Source organism: Hylaeus anthracinus, unplaced genomic scaffold (genome assembly GCF_026225885.1).
Source record: "Hylaeus anthracinus isolate JK02 unplaced genomic scaffold, UHH_iyHylAnth1.0_haploid 11989, whole genome shotgun sequence".
Lineage (NCBI taxonomy): Eukaryota > Metazoa > Arthropoda > Insecta > Hymenoptera > Colletidae > Hylaeus > Hylaeus anthracinus.
In genome coordinates this window covers 1,912,835-1,928,276 of record NW_026534337.1, presented here as the reverse complement: position 1 = coordinate 1,928,276, position 15,442 = coordinate 1,912,835, and the positions used below count along the sequence as shown (strand labels likewise).

General features: G+C 34.4%; 1 protein-coding gene across 1 annotated transcript in view; it reads right to left on the bottom strand.

Moving 5' to 3' along the window:
* Window positions 1–2,275, bottom strand: part of LOC128887986 (uncharacterized) — a 456,277-nt gene extending 454,002 nt beyond the window's left edge. Inside the window, exon 1 of the mRNA XM_054144535.1 lies at window positions 1,067–2,275. The gene's annotated coding sequence lies outside the window, so the exon portion shown is untranslated. The remainder of the gene's footprint in view (window positions 1–1,066) is intronic.
* Between the last annotated feature and the right edge of the window lie 13,167 nt (window positions 2,276–15,442).

Here is a 15,442-nt window from a genome sequence, read left to right as displayed (position 1 = left end):
AATTATCATTATTATATCATTTTGTATAAGTGCCCATACCTTTTGGTTATGTTTAACACGTGTTCATTATATTATTTATATTGTACATGTATAAAATCTGCAGTCTATTCATAAACTATTCGGAAATGTAAATAATTATGGCAAGAAAAAAGCACAGGATGTTTAAAAATGACAACTACTATAAACATCAAATTCTGCCAGACAAATTACAATAGAGGCTGAAGTAAATATAATGCATTTCACATACAAGTTGTGGAGGTAAGAATTTTGATACTTTCGAAACACTGAAATGTACTTTACAAATGGAAAGGTAAACAGTTTATAACACTTATAGACAAACTGATAAGGAAGTATGCAGATACATAAAATGAAGAAGCCAAATTTTATTTTTCAAGAATATAATGCAAGCATCCATATGCCAATGTCTGTGAAAGAGTGCATTAAACAACAAAGTATTAAGATCTTAGAATGGTCAGCAAGATAGACCGACTAAATTATAATTGAGAATTATTAGTTAGATAGTATATGCCAAAAGAATGCAGTTCGATAGCATTAAAAAATTAAAAAGTAGGATCAAACACAACTGGAGACCATTAAACAGAAAATGTGTTGTAAAATTAAATAATTTGGTGCCAAAACATCTAAGACAAGTCATGCAAGCAAAAGGTGTAGCTTAAAAATATTAAAATAATATTTTTGTATATAGTTTCATTATCGAAAGAGTAATGTGCTATCTATTCAACGCACTAATTTTCTATTGTTAAAATTGGATAATTGGTAAACCCTAGTTGTACAGTGATGTATAAGTATACTGAAGATATTGTATGCATTTATGATGTACACTAATACAGATTTCCAAATTTATGAAATAAAGTTTTTTCTTTCTATAGTAAAGTTATTCAAACATATTAATACAATTTCTTATTCTTATTAAAACACTACAAATCTCAAAAATAATGTGACACATTAGTTCATAAGTTGAAACAAATTATATTTACATGGTGTGCTATCTTTTTGTCGCAAACTGTACATGTATCTTTTAACGCGTATGAAAAAAAACACTTACCTGCGATTAAGCAGAACTCCACTGTGACGGCTATGCGGACGCAACGTGGTGACAGGTTTCGGTCATCCTGGCGAGAAGTCCCCAAGAAAGAAAAATATCCGTTCACAAAATCATCCTCCTTCGACGAAGAAACTCGCGACAACAGAGCCGTCGGAACTTGTCACTACCGTCACGATATTTCTTTACAACTCGTATTCACTAATATCACTTGTTCGTTCACTATTCACTTTGCGACGTCGAGTTCCTCTTAAAATCACAAGCCAAAAAGAGAAACTCGAAGATCAGTGAACAAAGTTCGCGGAACTTTCGCGCGACACTTACTTGGAAACAAAGAACTCGTCGTTTCCCGATTTCTTTCGCACTAGTGTTGTTAGAATCGCGCAACAAAGAACTCGTGTTCTCGAATCGATCGTGTTTTGATCGATAACAAAAACTCGGCTCGGTGAAACGAACCGTTAGAACGTAAACATTCGCGGACCGAGGGACGCAATCCCTGACGCGCGGCGCTCTTCTCTTTGGAAGATGGCTGAAATCACGAATCAATCGTGTGAAGCTACATTTTCAACGGATGTCACGGGATATCGGGTGGAGACGAATTTCTACAGTTCCGCTAAATTTCTTTCTCCGAATCGCGGCAAGTGGGCACTCATCTCGATGCTGAAGTATTCTCGAAAAACGCTGGAACGAGATCAAACGTAACGATCGATTTTTAAGAATTCGATACAGAGAATCGATCCGCGGGTGGAGATCGATGTGAAATCGCGACACAAGGTGTATATCGAGGGTCGAAACGATCGTCGTCAGTCAGACGCTTCTGGTATATTCCCTTTAATGCGGGCGCCGGCCGGCTTAAAGCTGCGACCTAACAGGCCTTGTATCCGATTGTTGGCTCGACAATTTTCAAAACACTCACAATTATTCACCTTCGCACGTAACAGAGTACGAATAATCACTTTTCGAAACGTTTAATCCACTCGCATTTCTGCTGAACGCTTAGCGGCGACGTTTACAAATTCGTCCGATCACACTCACAAAGAAAAGTTTTCAACGGACGACTTTTCCACACGCGGTAGAACGACGTATGCGGTTCGTTTTTCGAAATATGGCATGTAAAGTTAAGATTCAATTGACGGGTAGATAATCTCCTTCGCTTCCGGTAAAAGAGGATCCACCCGTAACGCGACACATCGTAACATGCTCACCATCGAACGGTTCAATTGCGACTGCGGCTGGTGGGGTTCGATGCCGTCATCCCCACTACCGGCTTGGACTACTAACAGGAGCCACGCCCATCGAGGTAATAGACATTCCTGAAGCCGCACCTGCTGCCACGCCTTCGGCAACGGCCACACCTCCTTTGGCCTCTCCCCTTTTTTTCGGGAGTACAGCTACTCTCCTAAAGCGCGTTGAACGAGATTTCAATATTTTCCCGCGCTTTTTCGCGAAAGTACAGTAAACACTCGCCCAACACGAATTCAATTGAGATTTCCATGGCACCGTGATTTCACCATGTTTTCATTTTACGTTTCATATCGCGTTTAGTTTAGAAGTTACATTCATTTCAAATTTGATAATGCTATATTTATAATGAATGCAAATTATAAACTAAACGTAATAAAGAATTGCGGTTTGCGGTATTATTTCCTGATAAATTAGATTAAATAAAAACAATGTCAAACGCCCTGAAACGTATTCATATAGATTCACTGGGTGGATGTAATAGTACTTTGGTGGATTTTGAAAGCATAGCCCTCGATCATAGTCAACCTGATGAGGTGTTATAGAATTATGTTTCGAATAGAAAGAAATTTGCATATGTCATAATGATTTATTACAGAATGTAAACAAGCTTTACAGTCAGATACCAAAAGCCCGAAGGAAAGGTCACTGTCGCTATGTCAAATAAATGTGATATTATCAAATTTAAAATAGATACAACTACTAAACGTGATAGAGAATCGCGGTTTGCGGCATTATTTTTCTAATGAATTATATTAAGGGGTAACACCACTGTAAATTTGTCGAAAAATCGATTTTTCGTTTATTGGCTTAAAAGTTGCTTCGAACCTTCTAGAAGATGGAGTAAAATGTTTATTGCCTGAAAGTACTTTTTTTTTTCATTGGAATTATTATTATTATTATTATTATTATTATTTTTATTAAAGTGCATGGGTATCTTCCATATTGCACTGTCTTCAACATAGATTAAATTTTACATCTTTTTAACGTTGTTCGTCTTAAAATTAACTTTGTACATGGTTTCCTAAATCCTACGTATTTACTTTAGTATCACAGATTTATGTGTTCTGTTCAATTAAAGCTTAAATGAAACGAAAATATGATGTTTCTTAAAACTTAAATTCCTTATAATGTATAAACATATATCTTATTTAATATACATATATAAAATATAGTATAATTTGTTTTATAAACTTTACCGTAGGCTTTACATAAGATAGTCTACTTATTAGTAAGTGGATGGCACCTTTTTTAGTTAGTTTAAAGTTACATTTGTAATATAATTGTACTTTTATGTTTTTATATCTAGCTTATAGGATTATAAGCTATCTATCTAGTATACTTTCTGCTGTAAAATGAACACAAAGTCTTTTTCTTTAGCACTCTCCTACTATCCTATATTAATATTGTTTGATTATCACAATTCTTTCTTTCCTTAGATGTTACTATTCCACTCGTACTCTCTTATTTATAAGATTTAGCTATTTAACTATGGTTTTGTAAATTTTTATCTTATTTAGTTTAATTGATTCTTTAGTGGAATTGCCCGCGATAGCAATTTCATCTTTGAGTTTATTCACAATGACGTTTCTTTCTAGATTATACAGGGTGTTCAAAAAAAAGCATTTAATATTTATATGGTGTATAGGGCACACTGTACTGAGTAAAAAAGCTTTAGTAAACATAGGTCCAAAGGTCAACCGTTTCTGAGATGTAAGCATTTTTGTTTGCTAGTATCAAGATTGACTTACTTGTTTCATTGAGATTTAGTCAGAATTGAGATTTTTTATGTGGTACATGCATGATGGAGCACCACCTCATTTTGTGAGAGAGCACTTAAAGCCGGCGATTGACTTGCAACAGAACGCTGTAATGTAACTGCTCGGCACGAATTTTACGGTTCGACACCAACGTTACATTACAAGGTCCTTTTTGGAATCACGAATGCTCGCTTCGAACTCTCGGCTGAATTCTCTCTCAATGCTTCCTACTCAGTTCAGTGAAAAGTAGACGATCAAAGAGGTTCGTCAAAAAACCGACAGACCAGTGGAGCACGGTCGAGCGCGAACCGAGCGCAAGAGCGGCTCGGTTTGTCGCTTGCTAGTCCGTTCAGACTAAGCGAATGCTCGCGTTACATTACAATGTTCTGTTACAAGTCAGTTGCCGGCTTAGCCAGAGTATTCGCTTAGTCTGGACAGACTCTTGCGCTCGGTTCGCCCTCGACCGTGCTCCACTGGTCTGTCGGTTTTTTGACGAACCTCTTTGATCCTCTACTTTTCACTGAATTGAGTAGGAAGCATTGAGAGAGAATTCAACCGAGAATTCGAAGCGAGCATTTGTGATTCCAAAAACGACCTTGTAATGTAACGCTGGCGTCGAACCGTAAAATTCGTGCCGAGCAGTTACATTACAGCGTTCTGTTGCAAGTCAGTCGCCGGCTTCAAACACGGTGTTCGGTCAAAGGTGGATTGGACGTGGTAGACCAGTTGCATGGCCTCCTCGATCCTCCGATTTAAATCCTCTGGACTTCTTTTTATGGGGATATTTAAAAAGCCAAGTGTATTCCACGCCGATAAATGACTTAGAAGAAGTACGTAATCGAATCCACCATGCTTGTCAAATAATTCGACAGAAATGTGGGACTTTCGAGAGAGTTCGCGGTTCTGTAAGAAGAAGATGCCAAGCGCGTACAGAAACGACCGGTGGACACGTGGAAAATCTTCTATAAATATCAAAAACCCAGTAGTAAGTCAATCATGTCACTAACAAACAAAAATGTTTATATCTCAAGAAAGGTTGACCTTTGGACCTATGTTTACTAAAGCTTTTTTACTCAGTACAGTGTGCCCTATACACCATATAAATATTAAATGCTTTTTTTTGAACACCCTGTATAAACCACAGTCAAATATCACATGGTCGATATCCTCCTCGCTCAGTCCACAATCACACATACCATCTTCATGTTCTTTTTTGCGAGAGATTCATTCAAATTATAATGGTTCGCTCTTATCCTAGAAATAACCCTGATTTGTGGTGTGTCTGAATTTGTGGAATTAAGGTCTATGTTCACCCAAATAGCAACGAAAGATTTCAATGCTACTGTTTGGAATTCGGCTTCTAAATGATATTCAAATGGCAAAAAAGTCTTATAAATTTCCAATAAATTTCTATCTTTAATTCATTATATAATCGCCCTCATTGTCAGCAGCCTTTTGTCACCTAGTGTGCAAATTTTCGATGCCAGAAAAATCAATGAGCTGATAAATGATGAACAAGTATTTAAGATGGCAAAAATGACATTTCTTTCCAGTCCACCTAATATAACGACTGATATTGATGTATGCAATTTTAATGATGGTCCAAGTATGTAGTATTCTACGAATCATTAAAGTTTTGGAGATGAATATTGGCACCCGATCGTATAATTTTTGTCTCGAAGCCGATGCTAAGCGGATCAAAAACGACGAATTCTCTTTAACGAATGCAGCAAATAGTGCGTGTAAATATCCACCAAAGTATTGAAACTAACGAATTTCATCACAAACGTTACTTTATTGGTTGCAATATCGACTAATAGAACGACAATTTTACAATATCACATCATTTTCCATTATGATAATTATAAACTAATACACACCGTTGGATTCAGAATAAAAAAAACGCTTTTATTAATCTAGAAATAAATCAAAATTTGTTAAAATTTCAAGGAGGAGAGTAATTTTTGAAAAAAGTATTCTTTTTTTTGTTTAAATTGTTTGACAATGGTTTATAAGCATTTAAAAACAGTGCAATGTTTATTTGAATATTTTTTCAACGTCTCTTACCATTTTTGAGTTATAAACACATAAGTAAACGGAGCGGCTCAGAGAAAAAGAGTAGTTTCTCTAGTGACATCGTAAGATGTAGCGAATTTTCTTATTATTTATCTCCATGTTCAAGACATTATTACTGTTAAATCAATAAAGAAATTTAATACCTGTTTTTTCTATCCGTAGTATAAATTGTAACCTTTCAAGTGACATCTAGTATGTCTTAATAGGTTAGCGTAAACAAATATGTACGATGTTAAATCCATCTAGTGACAAAACGCCATGAACTTTTTCGAATACCCATTATTAACTACCAAAATGGAACCTAAAAAAGGCAGATTGGCATAAATATAAAGAATACATAAATCACTCTCTTACATAAATAGAAGTAGACCAAGAATTCAATCCAGACAACAAAGACGAAACAATCGACATATTTTTATCAATTATAAACTCAGCAACAGCAGTTGTCACCGGAAATTCAAAAACTAAAAGTAGTAGAAAATGATCTGCATTATGCTGGAATGACGATTGTAAAATCGCTCTTCAAAAAAGCCACAATGCACTTAATAGAGTCAAAAAACAGACCACTACTGAAAACTTCATCAATTTAAAAAAGCTTCGTGCTACAGCCCGCAAAATAATTAAAGAAAGTAAAAATAAGTCCTGAGAAACATTCACATCCACCATAACAAGCCAAACATAAGCAAAAGAGATATGGAATAAAATTTAAGAAATTAATGGGAAATACACATCTCTAGTAATTCCATTTCTCGAATTAAACAATGAAACGTTTGCAACAAATCCAAAAGATATAATTGATACTTTCGTTAAAAAATTCCAACTAAACTTAAGCAATTATCATCGTGCGTTCCTTGAAAATATTGTAAATTACGAAACAATGCCAAATAAAAATAATCCGGAAAACAATCATATGGATTATGTACTAAAGGGTTGCCTTTTATATTTCAGGGATAGAGAAAAAAAAACAAAAATTAAACATCGTAAATGGCTTTATTGTTTTTCAATATATTCTCCAGAAAGATCAATACACTTTTGCATGCGCTTGACCCAATTTTCGAAGCACTTTTTCCACTTCGATTGTGGTATCTCCAAAACATGCATTTTGAACGGATTAACCGTTTTTTCGGGCGTTGAAAAACGTTGACCTCGTACTTTATTTTTGATGTGCGGAAACAAAAAGAAGTCATTGGGTGCTAAATCAGGGCTGTACAGCGGACCCATCAATTCGATGTTTTCAGTTTTCAGGCGGCCGCATCAATGTCCTTCGATGCACGTCGAGTCACTTATTCGCGTACAATTGCGTATATGTTGAATCGAAACAGATCCAAGTGTTTGAATATCGCGCGACTTGTTCGATCGTTGACAAACTTCTCAGACAAATACTATACATGTCTGAAGTAATTAACGCCGCCGACCACGATGCGTTGTCGGCGTTAGACAAAAAAAAAAGAGGTTTAACATGAAATGTCCAAAAAGAAACCGAGTCTCGTTCAATTGTATGGAAAGCATCATGCACGACGCATCGTCTCCATTGTATCTGCATTCTTGCTACATTAAAGGTACGCAATTAGCACAAAATAATAACGCATAATATAAAATTATATAAATTATAAACGTTACTCAATGTACGTAACTCAACGTCGTCATTCGAATTATAGCGATCATGCATGATCCGTAGAATGATTATACCATACGCAGTCATTTTGGCACACATACATAAACACACAATTTACACACTCACATGCATGCATGTATACTTTAATTTAAAATATATTTTACGAGGTTTTTGGCCGCAAGGTCTTTTTTCCTCGGGGTTTACCCCCAAATATTATTGTTTTTATTTGGTAACATGTTTATTTGCATTTTATTATCTGGATCACGGAACTCAAGAAATAACTTCAGCTCCGACGCTACAGTATACGCGCGCTCTGATTGGTCGGGGTTTTTTGTTAATATCTCCTTAACGAAGCCTGAGACAACATTTTCGCCAAGGAAAAAATTGTTTCAAATCACCTCCCGAACCACCCCTTTGAAAGTGTTGCAACATTTTTGGGACATCCTGTATTTAATGTGCAACCCCATAGATAGGCGAGTGGTGCTGAATTAAATGCTAAGGCGATCCTAAGAACGAACTATAAAATAATACAACGAAAAATCTAATAGAACATGCAGGGCAAAAGAGATATGAGAAGTGAACGTGCGACGACATTAAGATGCGTTTATTAAATTCATAAGAATACAGTATTATAAATAAAATAGGACTAATATTAAGGAAAACACATGTAAACATAGGTTAAGAGAAAATGTAAGAAACTGTAAACGGTGGAGTACAATGCAGGCAGTAGTCCTGGGCACTATAATAAATTATATTGAATTGAATTGAATTGAATTGAATTGAATGGTGCTGCCATCTGAAAACCGACCCCCCTGCCGTAAAGTTCAATTTTTTTTGTCGGTACTCGTACTCCAAACGTTCTGACGTACAGAGGCTACTTGTGTTATTTACAGTGACTCGAAAAATTGATCTCGGTCGATAAATGGATTTAACTCGTGAACGTTTTCGTGTGATTATTTTTTACAATTTTCAACGTGGATCATCTTGACAACAGTCACTCGATGAACTTAATTCGCTGTAGAATGACACTTTAAGAACAACTTGTTCAAGTACATTACTATTCTAAATATGTGAATTTAAGGTTTATAAATAAAAAATTTGTTTTCACTTTAAAATATTAGGGGGACCAGAAAGTAATGTCGTTTCTGCGAAAGCAAATACTTGTTTATTATTTACCAGCTCACCGTGTACCAATCAATTTTTATCGATCAGGTATTGAAAATTTACACACTAGATGGCAGAAGGTTATTATTAACGAGGACAATTACATAATTGATTAAAAATAAAAACATATTATAAATTTATTTGTTTGAATTTCATGTAAAAGAAACGACATTACTTTCTGGTCCCCCTAATATTTGCTATTACAATAAAATATGTGTATTTCATTCTCGCTAATGTTTTCACCAAACTAAATCTCATTTCGACGGCAGAGTGAACGTCGAATTTTGGAAGCTGAATGCGACGTGTTTATGTTCTGACGAAAAAATAAGTTTTCTAGGGAAAAATCAACACTTTCTCAGAGAAATATTTGTGTTTAATATTTGAAGTACCTATGACAAATACAATGAACGTAGGGACTGGCTGCAGTGCACCAAGTGTAAAAAGTGGGCTCATGCAAAATGTGCGAATCATGATCCATTTTACTTGTGTTTGAGTTGCCTTTCTGAGTATTCTGAAGAATCTGAATAATTTGTTACGATATCCCCCCCCCCCCCTGTTGCAAGTTACTCCTGTCGTGGGGCATGTTACAACACTTGTGAATTGCAAGAAAAACAAATATATCCCATTTTGTTTATTACATACAGTGGGTGTAGAGTGTATTCGTACACTGATCAATTTCCTCAAAAAAAACTTTTGTGTGAAATTGTAGTTTCTTAACTTCTTAACGTCCAAACAACATTTACTAGTTAATATAATTTGTGAAATTAACAAAAGAGTGCGAAAAGTGGATAAAAGTATAGAAGCAATAAGTATTTGTACGATTCTTATGACGAACCATTTACAGTAAAGTTTGTAACGTAAACATATTAGTTTATTGCTCCGTACGAATTAGAAAACATTAAATTTCCAGTAAAGTATTTTTAAAAAAGGTTCTAATAGAGGAAGAAGATCCCACTTCGAATAACTAATAATTTAGTTAATTTAATGCTTAGAAGAGTTACAATAATTATAAAACCAAAAGGAAATCCCACGAAGGAAGTATTATATACTTATACATTAATGTAAATTTCTTTTTTTTTAATCAAGTTTTAAAAATTAAACAGTCGTGCGAATACTTATTGCTTCAACATTTCTATCGATTAATTGGTTTTTTCTTGTGAATTTCGCAACTTACATAAATAGCTATTTTTTTTTGTAATCTATTTATTCTAGAGATTTCCAAGAATATGTAGAATATTATTGTTTATAAAAAATAAGTTAATAAATTACAATTTTACATAGTATTTTTGGAAATTGATCGGTGTACGAATACTTAGTACACCCACTGTAGAAGTACAAAGTAATTTCAAATGTGTTACACAAATGTCATTTCATGTTTCTTATAGTTTAATGTAACAATGTTAATCATTACATGCATCAAAGAAAAAATATTGAGTGAAATCTGTTGCAGCATACCCCGGTCTCCCCTATCGTTAATTTTAATAAGTTTCAATTTTTAATGATAAAAATACAACTAAAAATACATTTTTAACAAAAAATAGAAATTCACGTACCTTCCCAAAATACATAATAAAGTAAACCGTAAATCAGGGTAGTTCGTGTCCTTAAGAGGTTTTGACTGTTTGCTGTTCATTAACAAACTAAAGCAGATATAAAACCTTGTATACTCTCGTATCCAAAATTTTTTTGATAGGAGTAGAGGGTTTTTCTCAATTGGTTTACTGATTATACCTACTTTTCAAATTCGGCCAGAAACGAATGCCCCAGGTTTACGGAAAAAGGTTGATATATTAGGTGCACTGAAAAGTAATGTCGTTTTTGCAATTTTAAATACTCGTTTATCACTCGATATGGCATTGAAAATTTGCACACTGAATAGCAAAAGGTTGTTGATAACGAGGGAGATTACATAATTGATTAAAAATAGAAATTTATTAAAAATTTGTTTGAATTTAATGTAAAAGAAACGACATTACTTTCCAGTCTACCTAATAAAACTCATTATTTATCATATCCTTCAACTCATAAATGATCTTTCTTTCATTCCTACTCAGAAGACTGAAAAATTAAAAAATGTAAGTGGTCCTATAGTTATGGTCCACCATAAGGTTAATATAAAACTTATTATTTATCATATCCTTTTAACTCATAAATAGTCTTCCTTTCATTCCTACTCTGACTGAAAAATTTAAAAATATAATGGTGTTATAGTTATGTTCCGCAGTGTAGATGAGAATTTCATCCACTTCCGCTTCCGTGCGCGTCCCTGTGGCGCCACGACTGCTTCAACTTCCATCCTACCCCACGTAAACCCGAACCGCCTCCCGTGACGGTACACCAGTGAAGCGAATGGTGCTGTTTCATGCGGTTTTTGTTGACAGTGATGCGGTACCACCCGGTACAAGTTGGTATTCGACGCAGCTCCGCCTACCGACACCATCGCACTCGAAGTAACCAAGTACGCGCATGCGCGACTAACAAGAGGCTATATAACGCGTGTTCGGATTACCCACCGCCATCTTTCCACCAGCCAGAATCAGTGGGTACAACTCAACGTGATTCGTCTCTTTCTCGCTCTCGTTCTCTCTCTCTCTTTCCTGCAAGCTCTCTCGCTCGTACCTATCTTCCGTCTTTCTCTCTCTTGTACGTTTCTCCTGGAGCAGCTATCGCCTCGTATACCGCTGTCGCAGTGCACCGTGGGAAATGCGCCGCTACCAGAGAAGCTACCAAAATGGCGGCCCGCCCAAGCATTTGCTGCCTATCGTGGATCTGAAACGGACTTTTATGCTCGAACAAACGCGCTTATGTATTTATAATGAGTGGACTGTGGATCATTATGCAAAATAAAATCTTTGTAAACGTACCTATAAAGATTGAACCTAAATAGGAATTTATTTTATTCTGCAAATATTATAACATGAACTTTACTTTCAATTTTGTTTATATTCTTGCATATTGTTTGTATTTTGTAGGTTCTTGCATATTCAAGTTTCCTATAAATGTATAAAGATCGACAGTGTAATAACACTAGTTTACAAAATACAAAAAAAAAATGTACATTCAATGCCACAATTTTTTTCTTATATATTTTGGCCTACTAAACTCGAAAATCGCAAGAACAAATTTTCTTATGGATAGGTTTTTTTTGTATGAGTTTTTAAATTATCTTTCGTTTTTTTCTGACATAACTTCACATTTTAGGCCACATCTCGAGTTACAAACGTCCGATTGAGTCGCACAAAACGCCATTTTAAAGGTAATCGAATTTCCAACAATTGCTTTTTACATTATTTTTTAACTGGTTCAATAGTTTAAGTGTTACGAGCCAATATATATGAAAAACTTTGACTTATTCGGCTAAAATAGAACACGAATATTTCTTTCATCGCCATGGAAAAATAGACGTCAAATTATGTCAATTTCGTATTATCTACGTATAAATCGCACTTTTACGAAGAAAACAAGCTTTTGTTGTAGAAAATCTATGGTAAAATACCGGAGTTAGGAACAATTGAGTAAAGATACAAAAATCCCAATTTTACTCTGTTTTTGTATTTTTTTCCTATTTATATAGGAAACATTTATTTAATTAATTTCGATTATAAATAATTTCGGCCTTTGCTTTGTCTTCTGGTATTCGTTGGGTTCGTTTCTCTGATGAGGAATCAAATGTAGTCTCATAACATTCTGTCATCCCAATATCCTTGATAGCGCTGCTCAATAGTTCTTCTAACTTGGTGAAACCTTTCGCCGTGTTCGTCACTTACATCGCCAAAATTCTCTGGGAAAAGTCCAAGTGGGAATGTAAAAAATGAATTTTGAGCATCATATTTACGCCTGTTCAAATTAAAATTGAAGTTAAATGTACAAATTTTTCTATTTTGTCAAATCAAATAGAATAACAATATATATTCCATACCCAGTTTTGCGTAATTTATTAGCAAATCTTAAACAATTTCCTTATAATTAATACTCTGCGAGCCAGAAGCCCTAAACTATTGAGCATCGCTATTAAGGATATTGGGATGACAGAATGTTATGAGACTACATTTGATTCCTCATCAGAGAAACGAACCCAACGAATACCAGAAGACAAAGCAAAGGCCGAAATTATTTATAATCGAAATTAATTAAATAAATGTTTCCTATATAAATAGGAAAAAAATACAAAAACAGAGTAAAATTTGGATTTTTGTACCTTTACTCAATTGTTCCTAACTCCGGTATTTATCCATAGATTTTCTTCAACAAAAGCTTGTTTTCTTCGTAAAAGTGTGATTTATACGTAGATAATACGAAATTGACATAATTTGACGTCTATTTTTCCATGGCGATGAAAGAAATATTCGTGTTCTATTTTAGCCGAAAAAATCAAAGTTTCTCATATATATTGGCTCGTAACACTTAAACTATTGAACCAGTTAAAAAATAATGTAAAAAGCAATTGTTGGAAATTCGATTACCTTTAAAATGGCGTTTTGTGCGACTCAATCTGACGTTTGTAACTCGAGATGTGGCCTAAAATGTGAAGTTATGTCAGAAAAAAACGAAAGATAATTTAAAAACTCATACAAAAAAACCTATCCATAAGAAAATTTGTTCTTGCGATTTTCGAGTTTAGTAGGCCAAAATATATAAGAAAAAAATTGTGGCATTGAATGTACATTTTGGCTGTAAACTAGTGTAATGAGCAACTTTAATATTCAGACACTTTGCAATGTTTGCTTTATCGTTTTATAAGTTTGTCCATGATGGAGAATAAAGTTTTTTAAATATTAGGTTAGAACGAAAATTCTTAGCGTTTTTTAATTGGTAGCGGTTAAACGCTCACACTTATTTCGTACGTAGTTGAAATTTTAGTATGGAACTCTTAAGATCCTGTTGATGGAAGAGATAGAAAATGGTTTTGACTAATTCTAGTTCAGTTGTTAGTAAAACAATACAAAGTTTAAGATACGAGTATACAGGGTGTTCAAAAAAAAGCATTCAATATTTATACGGTATATAGAGCACACTGTACTGAGTAAAAAAGCTTTAGTAAACATAGGTCCAAAGGTCAACCCTTTCTGAGATATAAACATTTTTGTTTGCTAATATCATGATTGACTTACTACTGGGTTTTCGATATTTATAGAAGATTTTCCGCGTGTCCACCGCTCGTTTCTGTACACGAAATTGAAAAAATGAAATTGACGAAATTGTCGGCACTTGAATGGGAACATTTAGAACGGAATTTATAAACACCGACATAAACATCGCATGCGATGGAAGCAAGTAAGTCAATCATGATACTAGCAAACAAAAATGTTTATATCTCAGAAATGGTTGACCTTTGGACCTATGTTTACTAAAGCTTTTTTACACGGTACAGTGTGCCTTATACACCATATAACACCATTTGAACACCCTGTATTTGAGAAGCAGCTAAGTAGGGAAATACAGATTTACATGTTGAAAGTAGTTCATTTTATGATATAAACAGCATATTTACAATAGATGGCATATATTTAGGTGCCTTTGTTTTTTATAATCTGCGCGCAACAACGAGGCATTAAATCGATACGACAGCGAACAATTCAAATATTTTTCCAGGTATCTGCGATAATATTGTTACGCACGGAGATTTTACTCCGTTTTCGTCAACTCTATTGTTCCTCTCCCCCGAGACATCTGCCTTTTCGAGCGTGTGCGGTCGCGACGCTCTGATAAAGTTTTAGCTAAGAATAAAATAATTTTTGGAAAAAAAATATAACCGACTTCGATGAAATATTAAAATTGCACTAAGAAATATGAAATATTTTCTATGTAATTGATACGAATACTCGTCAGTTCTAGATACAATTGCTTAAAAGAATGAAATAATAATGTTAATGTATATGGTGTCTAAAGTAAATATTAGGTTGTCCCAAAAGTTTCTTCCATTTCATTAATAAGTAATAGATACACAATATTTTATGTCTAATGTTACATTATTAAATTGCGTACGATCCATTTTGCTCCATTACTGTTACAACATTAACATCTAAGAAATTGGGTTGCCTACTTATATAAACACTGCCACACAAAATAACTGAGTGCAAGTCACGAAAAAAACTTTTAGGACAACGTAATATAATGATAGCAATAATTTAAGGGTGTATGTTTTGCTACTCGAGCAGAAAGTTTCACATGGACAAACTTTAAACGCTTTTTTCTTGAAACTACTGTTTTCCTCCTTGCATGCAAAGTTTCTCATTGATGGCTCAACCGATTTGTTTAAACCGATGATTTTCCGAAAGAAGATAGTTTTTAGTCGGAAAATGAGATTTTTAAAAATATTATAAAGTATTATTTTTTACGACACCATGAAGTACAACAGAAAGCGTGAAATATCGACTATACCATTTCGGTATTCAATATTTTGCAAAAAACTCTATGTCATTTTCCGCAGAATGTAGTTTTATTTGAGTTGTACGTCAATTATCAATGTTATGGGAAAGTCTTGTTTCAATATTCCTTACTACATATGTATTTCAACAAAAA